Raw genomic sequence first — 14,039 nt, forward strand, 5'->3', positions numbered from 1 at the left:
ATCAGGATTCACCTATGGGCTAGAATAAAAATGCCTTCCCTGTTTACCCTAAGGCCTTGCCACAAGGATATGATGAGTCTATATATATGGAAAAGCATTGTACAAACTAGAAAGTATTAAATGTAAGGTCTTCACCTTTTCCCCCTCCACCAGAGGAAATGTTGCCCACACTTTAAGACTCAGTATGATTCTTACTTCTTTGCCTGCTTTAGCCACATTCTTGTCACTCTTCTCTAAATTCATATTGTACTTATATGATTTTATGTTAGCAATCTCATACCAAACATTATCTATCCCCCTCTAATGATTTCATGTGTGCTAATTTCATTTCATCAGATAGGTTGTAAGGTTCTTTAGGGCCAGGGACATGCCTTCGACTTGCTTTGCATTCCCTGTTGCATGTAGCAGTGTTGGGTCTTTGATAGGATAGATTCTTTGATTGAAACAGGATATTATTCTGATGCAAACATAGTACCTACCTTGTAAATGCTATGCACTCAATTGAAGATGTTGACGACAGTGAAGATGATTACTACGATCACCATCAATCAGGAATTTATATGGTAGACAAGATGATTCAGGAATATTCTGCCTTCAGAAAAGAAAATAGAATGAGAAGAAAGCTGGCTATTTTAATTGAAATATTACTATGTATTTGGCACTACTGTAAACCCTGTACATATATTAACCCACTTGAGATTCACAACAAATCTATGCAGCAGGTACTGTTATTATCCCTCATTTTACAAATGAGGAAATTGAGACACAGGGAGATTAAATAACTTGCCCCAAGGTCATCCAACTAGTGAGTGAAGACTGGCTCCAGAGTCTGGGCTATTAGCCACTAAGTTGAGAAGAAGGAAAGTGAGATCCAAAAGAGCTTTCTAAGGGAGTGAGTTTTGCATGATAGTCTTCTTGATCGATCCAATTCCTTATTGGAATAAGGAATTCCAATAAGAAGGTAGAAATAAGAAATAAAGGAGGGTGTTAGCAAGGAAGAAACAACAGTAATGATAATGGTCAGGATACCTTGAGAGTATGTGACCTTGGGTAAGTCATTTGACTTCTTAGTAAGATTGTTGTGAGTATGACATGAGACAATCTATGTAAAGTATATAAAGTAGTGCCTGGCATAGTGTAAACCTTCGATAAGTGGTATTGTTATTATTTTTTTTAATTAGTATTATCGGGCCAACCTAGTGGCGCAGTGGTTAAGTGCGCACGTTCCGCTTCGGCAGCCCGGGGTTCACTGGTTCGGATCCCGGGTTTCGACATGGCACTGCTTGGCACGCTATGCTGTGGTAGGCATCCCACATATAAAGTAGAGGAAGATGGGCACGGATGTTAGCTCAGGGCCAGTCTTCCTCAGCAAAAAGAGGAGGACTGGCAGCAGTTAGCTCAGGGCTAATCTTCCTCAATAAATAAATAAATAAATAAATAAATAAATAAATAAAATTAGTATTATCTACTACTATTAGTAACCACAGTAGATGGGGACAGCGTATCTTATTATTGTCAGGATCTAGGATTTTACCCTACTTACAAGCTAACAAATAAGCTTGCTACAGGTTCATGGATGCTGGCAGAAGACATGGTTCAGAGCTAAAGAGTTTCACTCACAGCACAGCAAGCAACATGAGCACCTGCATATTTGCATTGGTTACCTTTGCCCTCAATTCCCACAGGGATGACACACAGGAAGCCAGGTAGGTGCTGAGCGCATAGTGGGCTTGCATCATTGTTGAGGAACACTGAGCTTGGGGAATTCATAGCTCTTATAGTAAGCAGTAAGAAAGCCTGCTCTTTGTCCAGAAAGAAACACTGCCTCATCCCTCAGGGTTGTGTGCTGAAAACATGACTCTGAGAAATGGCCCAGGTAAAGAGCAGTCAGGGCTTTGCATTATTGGCATAGCCAGCACCAGCATGTGGGGACACTCAGGGATTATGGCAGATTGCTTCTCACAACAATTATCATCCTGATCGTCATCGTCATTAATTGCTATTATGAATCAAGGCAAAGAAAGATGGCTGCTTATCTTTTTTTTCCCTGTTTATATCTGCACACATTCCATGCTCCTCATTCTGGGTCCTGAATTTGGTCTTTTGAGGGATTATGTGACTCAATTAATAAAGGGATTAATGACTCAAATGAAAAGGAGTCTGTTCTCTTAGCTCCTCCAATTTTCTTTTCATGACTGCAGATTTAGGCTCCTCCCTCTCTTGCTTCCTCTTTGACTTCAACCTGAGACATCATACAGACTTTTACATTCCTTTCTTCCCCTGCTTAAGGCCTTTTGAGAAAGCATTAATTTTATTGACCTAGAACAAGCATGTTCTCTTGCAGCATAACATGTCAGTCTGGAAACATTGCTTTCTCCTCATGGATCTGAATAAAGTGTCACCTTTTAGGCAAGATGTGGTTTTCTCCAAAATTAGTTTTGAAAAGTTATGATCAACATAAATTTTGTTAGGCTACCTGGAAAATCCATCTGTGTTTCAGTGGATATTAAATGTGTCTAGTGCTATTAAGCTACAATATCCTCCAGAAATGCTTTTCTAAATCAGAATCAAAAAGTGTTACTGGAGAAAGAGAACTTAGCTATTGACCATGTTAGTTTCTTAAGGCTGCTGTAAAAAAGTAACATAAACTGGGATGGTTGGAAACAACAGAAATTGATTCTCTCGCACTCCAAAGCCCCTAGGGGGAGATTTTTTTCTCTTCCAGCTGCTGGTAGCCCCAGATATTCCTTGGTTTTCAGCTTCATAACTCTAATCTCTGCCTCCATCTTCACATGGAGTTCTCCCTGGGTGTCTCTCTTTTCTTCTTATAAAGACACCAGTCATATTGAATTAAGGGTCCATCCTACTCTAGTATGACCTCATATTAACTAATTACATCTGCAACGACCTTATTTCCATATAAGGTCACATTCTGCGATACTGCTTGTTAGGATTTCAACATATCTTTTTGGGGCAAACAACTCAAACATAACATTAGCTAATCTGAGTCCTTTATTTTATAGATAACAAAGCTGAGACACAAGAAGGTTCTGAGGTACTCATGGTCATTGCTCTTTGAATACCATGTTTGTCTGGATTTGAGATCCTTCCCCATCTTCTTTAAGAACTACTGCAGCCCTCGCACCCTGTCTAATTCCTTGGACTTCTAACCGATTCTCTGTGTTGGCTTTTAATATCTGATTCCTCACCTTCGTGAGTCCCATTCTGTTGAACGACCCCTGTCCTGATGCCACCCATGTCTCAAAGTGTAGGCCATGGAAGGCAGTCCTCATGTTTCGAAATATCCCAGCGTGAAGAAACAATAGGCATTGGAGAGCATTTGTGACTTTGCTTTGGAAAATTAAGTCAGAATGAGCCTGTTGGAGCACACATGTGCCAGTAGAAAATTAATATAGGCAGTATTTATATATGAGAGAGTTTACTATCAGAAGCAGTCTTGGAACGGTAAGCAAATCCGAGCCATATAATTTAAAATGATAGAAAACAAAGCTAACATATCTGACGAAGGTATTTTTTTCAAACCATTGCAGGGCAAGTATGAGGAAGTGAAATCTTTGGACGGTTCCCATCTTAAAGCCTTTTCTTGGCTCTAGGGATTTGCTCATGTTATTCTAGGATTGTAAAACGTGCAGGTGATTGAGAGCTTCCCTCACTGGATTAGTGGTTCAAAAGCCAAACCCTCTAGGCAGGTGAACTTCCCCTCTGTTTTCTTGGGATTTTTTTTCTTTGCTTAATGCTGAAGGCGTTTCATGTCCTAACTGGGAGATATTTAGATATTTATCCTTTCATCTTAATTCAATTGTGAAATACCTATGTAAAGGCTATGTAAAGTTCCTATCTATCACCAAATGGACTTAATGGTGTTATTTTATATTGTTGAAATGTGCTCAGCACTTTAAAACCTCTCTCATTGCATTTATATTCTGAAAATGTCAACTACATAAAGAGGAGAGGAAAGACCTATGTTGATAACTAGCTGAATTCTTACAATTTAGAGAAAAATCATAGCACCTTCAAGATCAAAGGAAATCTTTTATTAAGAAGTGGACTTCTACAGCATTCATTTTTGCCCAGAGAGTTCATCAAATTTTAAAACTAGGGGTCACTGGCAGGGTTACTTAGGTTATTCCTGCCTGTTGCAATGGAAGTGGTAGAATTGGTCCCCCACCTCTACCAAAACTTCCACCTATCATTTTGGATTAAAAAGAAAAACAGAGTGTGGTCTTCCTTTAATATCCAGATTGAGCCTGTTATAAGCAGAGGCCAACCCCATTCAAAAGTGGATAAACTACTGGTAGTTGCCGGGAGCTGGGGGGAAGAGGAAAAGGGGAGTGCCTGTTTAATGAGCATAAAGTTGCAGTTTTGCGAGATGAAAAAGTTCTGGAGATCCGTTGCATAAACAATATGAATATACTCAACACTTCTGAACTGCACACTTAAGAATGATTAAGATGGCAAATTTGTTATGTGTTATTTTACCACAATTAAAAAGAAAAACAATAAATTTAAAAAATAGATAGGGTGGGGCCAGCCTGTGGCCAAGTGATTGAGTTCGCACACTCCACTTCATTGGCCCAGGGTTTTGCCAGTTCGGATCCTAGGCGCAGACATGGCACCGCTCATTGGGCCATGCTGAGGTGGCATCCCACATAGCAGAGCTAGAAGGACCTACAACTAGAATATACAACTATGTTCTGGGGGGCTTTGGAGAGAAGAAAAAAAAGATTGGCAATGGATGTTAGCTCAGGGCCAATCTTTAAAAAAAAATAGATAGGCTAATGTGATTGAATTGGAGCCCCAAAGCCTCAGGCACCCAAAACCCTCTCCCCAACTGCCTACATTACTGACAATCCACCTACCCCCAATTAGAGTTCCTCTTTCAAGTAAAAACATTTTCTAGATAAGGTCCCCACTTAAAGTGCCTACAGATTTGCAGGGGAAGAAGGGATGGTCACATAACTATTAACATGAACTAGTTTATTAAAAGTGTATAGGTAAGAACTTGGGACATGAAGTTAGATAATATTTGTTGGAGACAAGGAATCTAGAAAAGTTGGAAACATGGGATAACCTAAGAGTACAGACAGAGAAGGGATGAGTGAAGTACAAATGAGACAGCAGTCCCTGAAATAGGAGACAAGGTCATCAATATGAATGCTGAAAGGGCTTAGGAGCATGCCTACCATGCAATTTACCTACTGCACAACCAAAGCCACGCTGGTTTTGTGTCAAAACTAAGAACATGGATGCTGTCAATATCAAGGACCAGGACAAAGGTCTAGGACTGAAAAACAGAAGTCAAGCCCAGATGTCCAAGAAAGCTAGATATACAAGCAGGACATGTCTGGTGAAGATCCCAGCAACAGATGATTATGACAAAGCCGGAAGTCCGGAACCAGGTCAAGAGACCAAAGGTCAGCAGAGCCAGATGGTGGCCAGAATAAGATACTCAGACAAGAAGAAACGTTTAGGAAAGTATAAAATTATAATAGAGAGCGATTCTGGAACACTGCTGGATAGAATAGACTTGTAACTCAGGCGATGAGTATGTTACAAAGATTAGAAACCAGATTAGAGGTTTTGGTGTCAAAGAATAGAACAAGGCAACAAGTCCTGGCAACAGGTAAAAGGGATGAATAAGGTCTTGATGCTGATCTAGCTTGTCTGAGATTTGGAACTTAGTATCATTCCTGCTAAAGTAAGAGACAATCCTGGAAAACTTTGCTGAGGCCCTGTAGATGAGAATCACTGTTTGGAATTCCTGGCTGAGATGTGGGTATATGGGCAAGACAAAGCATAGTCTTTGGCAGGAAGATTCTGGTACTTTGGTGCTGGGGTAACATGGCAAGGAAGGTCGTTCCAAAAGCACAGGATATTTTTTTTTTTAAAGATTGACACCTGAGCTAACATCTGTTGCCAATATTCTTCGTTTTTCTTCTTCTCCCCAAAGCCCCCCAGTACATAGTTGTATATTCTAGTTGTAGGTCCTTCTGGCTCTGCTATGTGGGATGCCACCTCAGCATGGCTTGATATGTGGTTCTAGGTCCGTGCCCAGGATCCGAACTGGTGAAAGCCTGGGCTGCCAAAGCAGAGTGTGAGAACTTAACCACTGGGCCACGGGGCCAGCCCCAGCACAGGCTTTTAATTACTTAACTTTCACTGATTCTTAGACCTCAATGTCGCTCACTAGGTGCTCCTAGTAAACATACACCCCTTCATTTTTGCTGTCCTTCCCCTATTCATTCAGCCTTTCCCACCAATGTCTGGACATATTAAGACAAGAGCCCATGTGCAGTCTTAGGTCAGTCTTGGGCATTCTATGAGAAATGTTTTTGTAACTCTGCATTAGTAACCTGATAATTGTCACATATAGTTTTTCTATTAAGTATAGCATGCTGTCAAAAATGTGCAAGAGTGATTTAACAATTATTACTTTCAGGTGGTGTTATCTAAATGTTATATTGAGCTTTAAAGATAGTAGGAGGAGGGGCTGGCCCCGTGGCCGAGTGGTTAAGTTCGCGCGCTCCGCTGCAGGCGGCCCAGTGTTTCGTTGGTTCGAATCCTGGGCGCGGACATGGCACTGCTCATCGGACCACGCTGAGGCAGCGTCCCACATGCCACAACTAGAAGAACCCACAACGAAGAATACACAACTATGTACTGGGGGGCGTTGGGGAGAAAAAGGAAAAAATAAAATCTTAAAAAAAAAAAGATAGTAGGAGGAAAGTGAAATGGTTGGCCTGACTGGGTCATTTAAATCCCACCTGCAGACACAGCCCCATCCTGGTCACAGGGACCAATGACATTGGTCAAAGTGATTTAAGGAGCCCTAAGCCAGTAGCTCTGGTGTCTCAGCAGGAAGCCAACTGTGGTGTTAGTCTGTATTGGATCCCTTTCTCCTGTCAAATGGGGGCTGGGCAAAGCGTAGGACCAACTGGATGACTTTAGTGGAACCAGAACAGAGCACAATTTCCCTGTGGCTATAGTGTGAAGAGCCAGAGAGCATAGCCAGGTTTTCCAGGGGTCCTGGAGGGTGCCATGACCCAAAGCCAGAGCAGTATGTATAGATACGGAGGCAACATTCCAGTAGGTTCAATAGAGTGAAAGAGCTCAAGTCTGGAATCAGACTAAGGGCAAAACAAAACAAAATAAATACACACAATAACAACAAACTAAGGAGTAAAGGATAGCTGAGTGAATGGGGTCAAACATGAAGAAATCCTAGAGACAAAGTGAGTGCAGAAGCCTCCCACTATTTTTCCACCCAATCACAGCACAGGCTTAAGTGGGTTGGTATACAAGGTTCATATAACGTCGCTGGAGTAGAAGGAAGAGTCTGGCTTCTTTGTACTCAGATTTCGATAGAATCTTGCCTTGTTACTTTTAACTTGGTCTTCAACCTGCTCCCTTATTTCTGCATACTTGGTTTAGTCATCTCAGAAATCTAATTTTTTTTAGACCTGGGGCCCCATCATTCCTCTCTCTCTGTTGTCTCTGCTCGAACTTCAGTCTTCTCTACTTGTTTCCTGATACTCATATCATCCCAGTGCTTTGGTTGTAGCCAAATGTTCTTCCAGGCTACTGGGGGACACACCTACAGTCCCTAGTGAGATCCCTCTGATGCCAATGGCTGTTTACTTGGCGCCTATTGTTAGACTTTACCAATGTCCTGTACACTAGTCCAGATGTCCTCTCATTGCACAATAAATGCTTATTGAATTTCACTTCCTGGAAACTTCCCAGATTGCCTCCCCTGCTCCAGTTCATCTGGCCCTCCCTGGTGAAGTTCTGGGGTTGCCAGGTGTCTGGTTTTGACAAAGACAGTCTGGCATTTGAGCTTGTTGTCTGATAAAAAATGCCAGACATATAACTATCCCTTTTTTTCCAATTAAATAAATCATATCATTATGTTATAGCAGAACTTGTATACACATAAGCAGTGAAATCTGATAAAAGCTAGAAATTGTTATCAGTGCCTGTTCTAGATCATGTCTTTTCAAAATTAGGGCTTCAGATAGTTATCCAATGTATCCAGTATTTTTGCAGATACCATTCAACAACTCTATCTAGGTTATTCTTCCCCCAAGCACATCTTACAGTATGAGAGAATACAGAGGAGAAATATTAATCAACTTGTAACTTAGGAAATAGCTTAGTGATAGGAACTCCATTAACATCAACAAAGATAAATTGAGCACCTGTTTTAGTGACTTGAGCACAGCTTTAAGTAAATACAATGATTGCTAATATCCCTACTTCCTAAAAGGAGGGGAAAAGACTTTAGCTGTAAATTCATTCGATGGCTTTCTTTAGAGATATAGGTATAGACAGGTATATCAAAACCATTTTGGGCATATTTACAAAAAAGACTGGGTACTTCTGCTTCTCAGAAGATGGAGTAGTTGTACTTTTCTCTATTTTTCTGGCTAAGTACAACTAAAAACCCTGGATATTAAATATAAAACAAACATAAATAGGGGGCTGGCCCAGTGGCCCAGTGGTTAAGTGCACCCATTCTGCTTCTGGGCAGCCCAGAATTCGCCGGTTTGGATCCTGGGTGCGGACATGGAACCACTTGACAAGCCATGCTGTGGCAGGCATCCCAGGTATAGAGTAGAGGAGGATAGGCACAGATGTTGGCTCAGGGCCGGTCATCCTCAGCAAAAAGAGGAGAATTGACGGCAGATGTTAGCTCAGGGCTAATCTTCCTCAAAAAAAAAGAACCAGGATGGGGGGGCCGGCCCTGTCGCCAAGTGCTTAAGTTCACACACTCTGCTTTAGTGGCCTAAGGTTTCTACTGGTTCAGATCCTGGGTGCGGATACAGCACCACTCATCAAGCCATGCTGAGGCGGTGTCCCACATGCCACAACTAGAAGGACCCACAAGTAAACATATACAACTATGTGCCAGGGGTCTTTAGGGAGAAAAAAGAAAAATAAAATCTTTAAAAAAGAACCAAGATGAGGGGCTGGCCCCGTGGCCGAGTGGTTAAGTTCGCGCGCTCCGCTGCAGGCGGCCCAGTGTTTCGTTGGTTCGAATCCTGGGCGCGGACATGGCACTGCTCATCAGACCACGCTGAGGCAGCGTCCCACATGCCACAACTAGAAGAACCCACAACGAAGAATACACAACTATGTACCGGGGGGCTTTGGGGAGAAAAAGGAAAAAATAAAATCTTAAAAAAAAAAAAAAAAAAAAAAGAACCAAGATGATCTCAAAAATTGAATGACAAAAGACAATCAATAGATGCCATTACTGAGATGAAAAGGATGTTAGAATTACCTGAGAAAGATTTTAAAGCAGCTATGACAAAAATGCTTCAACAAGCAATTACAAAACACTTGAAACAAATGAAAAATAGAAAATCTCAGAAAAAAATAGAGGACATAATGAATTTAATAAAAACAAATTTTAGAACTTAGTGCTATAATCAAGAAAAAAAGTTCGGTGGATGGGTTCAACAGCAAAATGCAGGGGACAGAGAAAATAATCCATGGCTGGAAGACAGAACAAAAGATATTAGTCAGTCTGAACAACAGAGGGAAAATAGACTGAAAAGAAAAAGAACAGACATTGAAAGACCTATGGACCTATAGCAAAACTTCTAATATTCATTTCGTCAGTTCCAGAAAGAGAAGAGAAAGTGGGCAAGGCTAAAACAGTATTCAAAAAAGCTATAAATATCCCAAATTTGGCAAGAGGCTTAAACCTACAGATCAGATTCAAGAAGGTAAACAGACCGCAAACAAAAGTAACTGAAATGAAATCCACACAGAGACACATCATCATTAAATTGATGAAAACTGAAAACAAAGGAAAAATCTTGAAAGCAGCCTGAGAAAAATAACACCTTGCCTATGGGGAAAAACAATTTAAGTGACAGCTGATTTCTCATCAAAAACCATGGAGGCCAGAAAGAAGTAATACAATATTTTACGTGTTACGACAGAAAAGAATTGTCAACCCAGAATCCTATATGCAACAAAAAATATCCTCAAGGGATGAAGGCAAATCAAGACATTTTCAGATGTGGGGAAACTAAGAGAATTTGCTGCTAGCAGACTTAACCTAAAAGAATGGCTGTTGAATGTTCTCTAAACAGAAAGGAAACAATAAAAGAAGGGATCTTGGTATATCAGGAAGAAAGAACATAGTAAGCAAAAATAATATGGGTAAATACAGTAAGCTTGCTTTCTCTTCTTGAGTTTTCTAAATTATATTTAATAGGTGAAACAAAAATTATTACATTGTCTCATGTGGTTCTAAATGTATATAGAGGAAGCATTTAAGACAATTTTATTATAAACTGGAGAAGATAAAGGGACATAAAAGGAGGTAAAGTTTCTTTTTTTTTCTGCTTTATCTCCCCAAATTCCCCTGGTACATAGTTGTTATCTTAGTTGCAGGTCCTTCTAGTTGTGGCATGTGGGACGCCACCTCAACGTGGCCTGACGAGTGGTGCCATGTCTGCTCCCAGGATCCAAACTGGCGAAACCCCGGCCACCACAGTGGAGTGCCAACTTCACCACTTGGCCACGGGGCCAGCCCCGGAGGTAAAGTTTCTACATTTCATTCAGACTGATAAAATAATCACCCTAGGAACTCATGAGAAGTTATGTATATATAATGTAAGACCTAGACCAATCACTAAAAAATATATATATTCAAAGATAATCAAATGGAATTCTGATAAATGTTCAAGTAACCCACAAGAAAACAGGAAAAGAAAAAAGAAAGATGAAAAACTAAGAGAACAAACAGAAAACAAACAAAGAAATAAAACAGCATAGGTAAGCCCTAACATATCAATAATTAAATGTAAAGAAACTAAATGCACCAATTAAAAGACAGATATTGGCAGAGTAAATTAAAAATAAGACCCAACGATACGCTATCTAAAAGAAACTCACTTCAAATACAATGATATGGGCAGGTAGAAAGTTAAAGGATAAAAAAAGTTGTATCACACAAATATTACTCAACTGAAAATAAGAATTGCTATATTAATATCAGATAAAGTAAACTTCAGAGTAAAGAAAATGATCAGAGATATAGAGGAATATTATATAATGATAATAGTGTCAGCTATCAAGAAGACTAACAATCCTAAATGTGTATGCACTAAAGATAGCTCCACAGTATGTGAAGCAAAAACTGATATATCTTAAAGAAGAAATAAAAGCACAATTTATTTTTCCTGTGGAAGATTCACCCTGAGTTAACATCTGTTGCCAATCTTCCTCTTTTTTCGCTTCAGGAAGATTAACCCTGAGCTAGCATCTGTAAAACCACAATTATAGTTGGAGACTTCAACACCCCATCTCAACAACTGATAGAACAACTAGATAGAGAACCAGCAAGGATATAGAAGAATTCAATAACACCATTAACCAAGAGGATATAGTTGACATTTATGGAACACTCCACACAACAACAGCAGAATACACACTCTTTTCAAGCACCCGCAGAACACTTAATGAGACGTACTATATCCTGAGCCATAAAACACACATCAATAAATCTAAATGAATTGAAATCATATAGAATGTGTTCTCCAATCACAGTGAAACAAAATACAAATCAATAACAGGAAAATTTCCAAACTCTTGGAGACTAAACAACACAACTCTAATCAATCTAGGAGTCAAAGAGGAAATCTCAAAGGAAATTAAAAGATACATGCAACTGAACAAAAATGAAAATATAATATATCCAAATCTGTGGGACATGGGCTAAACAGTCCCGAGAGAGGTATTTATAGCACTAAGTGCTTACATTTGAAAAGAAGTAAAGTCTCAAATCAATAATCTGCGCTCCCACCTCAAGAACCTAGATAAATGAAAGCAAAATAAACACAAAGCAATCAAAAGGAATGAAATAATAAAGTTAAAAGCAAAAATTAATGAAATTTAAGACAGAAAAGCAATCGATAAAATCAATGAAACACAGATCTGGTTCTTTGAAAACATCAATAAAATTGACAAACTTCTAGGACGACTAGCAAAGAAAAGAGAGAGAAGATAAACATTACTAATAAAAGGAATGAAACAAAGGATATTACTACAGACTTTGCAGACATCAAAGGATAATAAGGGAATGCTAGAAAGAACTCTACACACATAAATCTGGCAACTTAGATGAGATGGACCAATTCCTCAAAAAACACAATCTACCACAATTCATACAGATTAAAAGGGAAGAAATAAAACTGCCAATATTTGTAGATGAAATGATTGTCTACATAGAAAACCCCAAGGAATCTACAAAAAGCTCCTAGAAATAATAAGTGAGTTCAAGTTTGCAGAATACAAGATAAACAGAAAAAAATCTATTGTACTTGTATACACTATCAATGGATACCAAAAAAGATTTATAATTGTTCAAGAAAAAAAAGAAAAATTGAGTGTGAATCTAATAAAATATGTACAGGACCTGTATGCTAACAGCTACACAATGCTGATAAATGAAATAAAAGAAAATCTAAATAAATGGAGAGGCACACTGTATTCCTGGATTGGGAGACTCACAATTGTAAAGATGTCACTTCTCCTCAAATTGATATACAGGTTTAATGAAATGCCTATCAAAATCTCAGTAGGTTCTTTTTGTAGATATAGAGAAGATTAATCTAAAATTTATGTGGAGGGGCTGGCCCGGTGGTCCAGCGGTTAAGCGCGCACGTTCCCCTTCCATGCCCCGGGGTTTGCCCGTTCAGATCCCGGGTGCGGACATGGCATCACTTGGCAGGCCATGCTGAGGCAGGCGTCCCACATAGAAAGTAGAGGAAGATGGGCACAGTTGTTAGCTCAGGGCCAATCTTCCTCAGCAAAAAGAGGAAGATTGGCGGCAGATGTTAGCTCAGGGCTAATCTTCCTCAAAAAAAATAATAAAATAAATAAAATTTATGCGGAAAGACAAAGGAACTAGAATAGGTGCAACAATTTTGAAAACCAAGAATAAAACAGGAGGAATCAGTCTATCCAATTTTAAGACATTGCATTAGTTTCCTACTACTGCTGGAACAAATTACCATAACTTAGTGGTTTTCAACAACATAAGTTTATTATTTTACAGTTGTCAAGGTCAGAAGTCCTAAATCAATCTCATCGGGCCAAAGTCAAGACGTCAGCAAGGCTGTGGTCCTTGTGGAGGCTCTAGGGCAGACTCTATTTCCCTGCCTTTTCCAGCTTCTAGAGGTCACCTACATTTCTGACTTGTGGCCCCTTCCTCACAATGGCATTTACTCTAATCTCTGCTCCCATCATCAAGTCACCACTCTCTGACTCTGATCCTCCTGCCTCCTTTGTAATTTCATTGGGCCCACCTGGATAATCTCCTCATCTCAAAATCCTTAATTTAATGACATCTGCAAAGTCTCTTTTCAAAAAAAATTATTTCACTGAGGTCGTATTGGCTTATAACATTGTGTAAATTTCAGGTGTACATTGTTATATATCCGTTTCTGTATAGACTACATTGCACTCATCACCAATAGCCTAGTTTTTATCTGTCATCATACATATGTGCCCCTTTACCACTTTCGGCTTCCCCCCACCCTCTTCCTCTCTGGTAACATTAATTTGTTCTCCTTATGCATCTGTTTGTTTATCTTCCACATTTGAGTGAAATCATAGGGTGTTCGTCTTTCTCTGTCTTATTTTGCTTAGCATAATGCCCTCAAGGTCCATCCGTGTTCTCACAAATGGCATGATTTCATCTTTTATTATGGCTGAGTAGTATTCCACTGTAGATATATACTACATCTTCTTTATCCAATCATCAGTCGATGGGCAGTTGAGTTGCTTCCACATCTTAGCTATTGTGAATAATGCTACAATGAACATAGAGGTGCATAAGTTTCTTTGTATTGTTGATTTCAAGATCTTTGGATACATACCCAGCAGTGGGATAGCTGGGTCATATGATATTTCTATTTTCAGTTTTTTGAGAAATCTCCATACTGTTTTCCCTAATGGCAGTACCAGTTTGCATTCTCACCATCAATGTATGAAGGTTC

General features: G+C 39.6%; 1 protein-coding gene across 2 annotated transcripts in view; it reads right to left on the minus strand.

The window, feature by feature from the left end:
* ACSL4 (acyl-CoA synthetase long chain family member 4) overlaps positions 1-14,039 on the minus strand; it is a 151,046-nt gene that overhangs the window by 124,607 nt on the left and 12,400 nt on the right. Inside the window, exon 2 of one of the 2 annotated variants that reach the window (XM_070256878.1) lies at positions 480-592. The gene's annotated coding sequence lies outside the window, so the exon portion shown is untranslated. The remainder of the gene's footprint in view (positions 1-479; positions 593-14,039) is intronic. The other variant, XM_070256881.1, reaches the window with a different exon arrangement.

The sequence above is a fragment of the Equus caballus genome, chromosome X (genome assembly GCF_041296265.1).
Source record: "Equus caballus isolate H_3958 breed thoroughbred chromosome X, TB-T2T, whole genome shotgun sequence".
Classification (NCBI taxonomy): domain Eukaryota; kingdom Metazoa; phylum Chordata; class Mammalia; order Perissodactyla; family Equidae; genus Equus; species Equus caballus.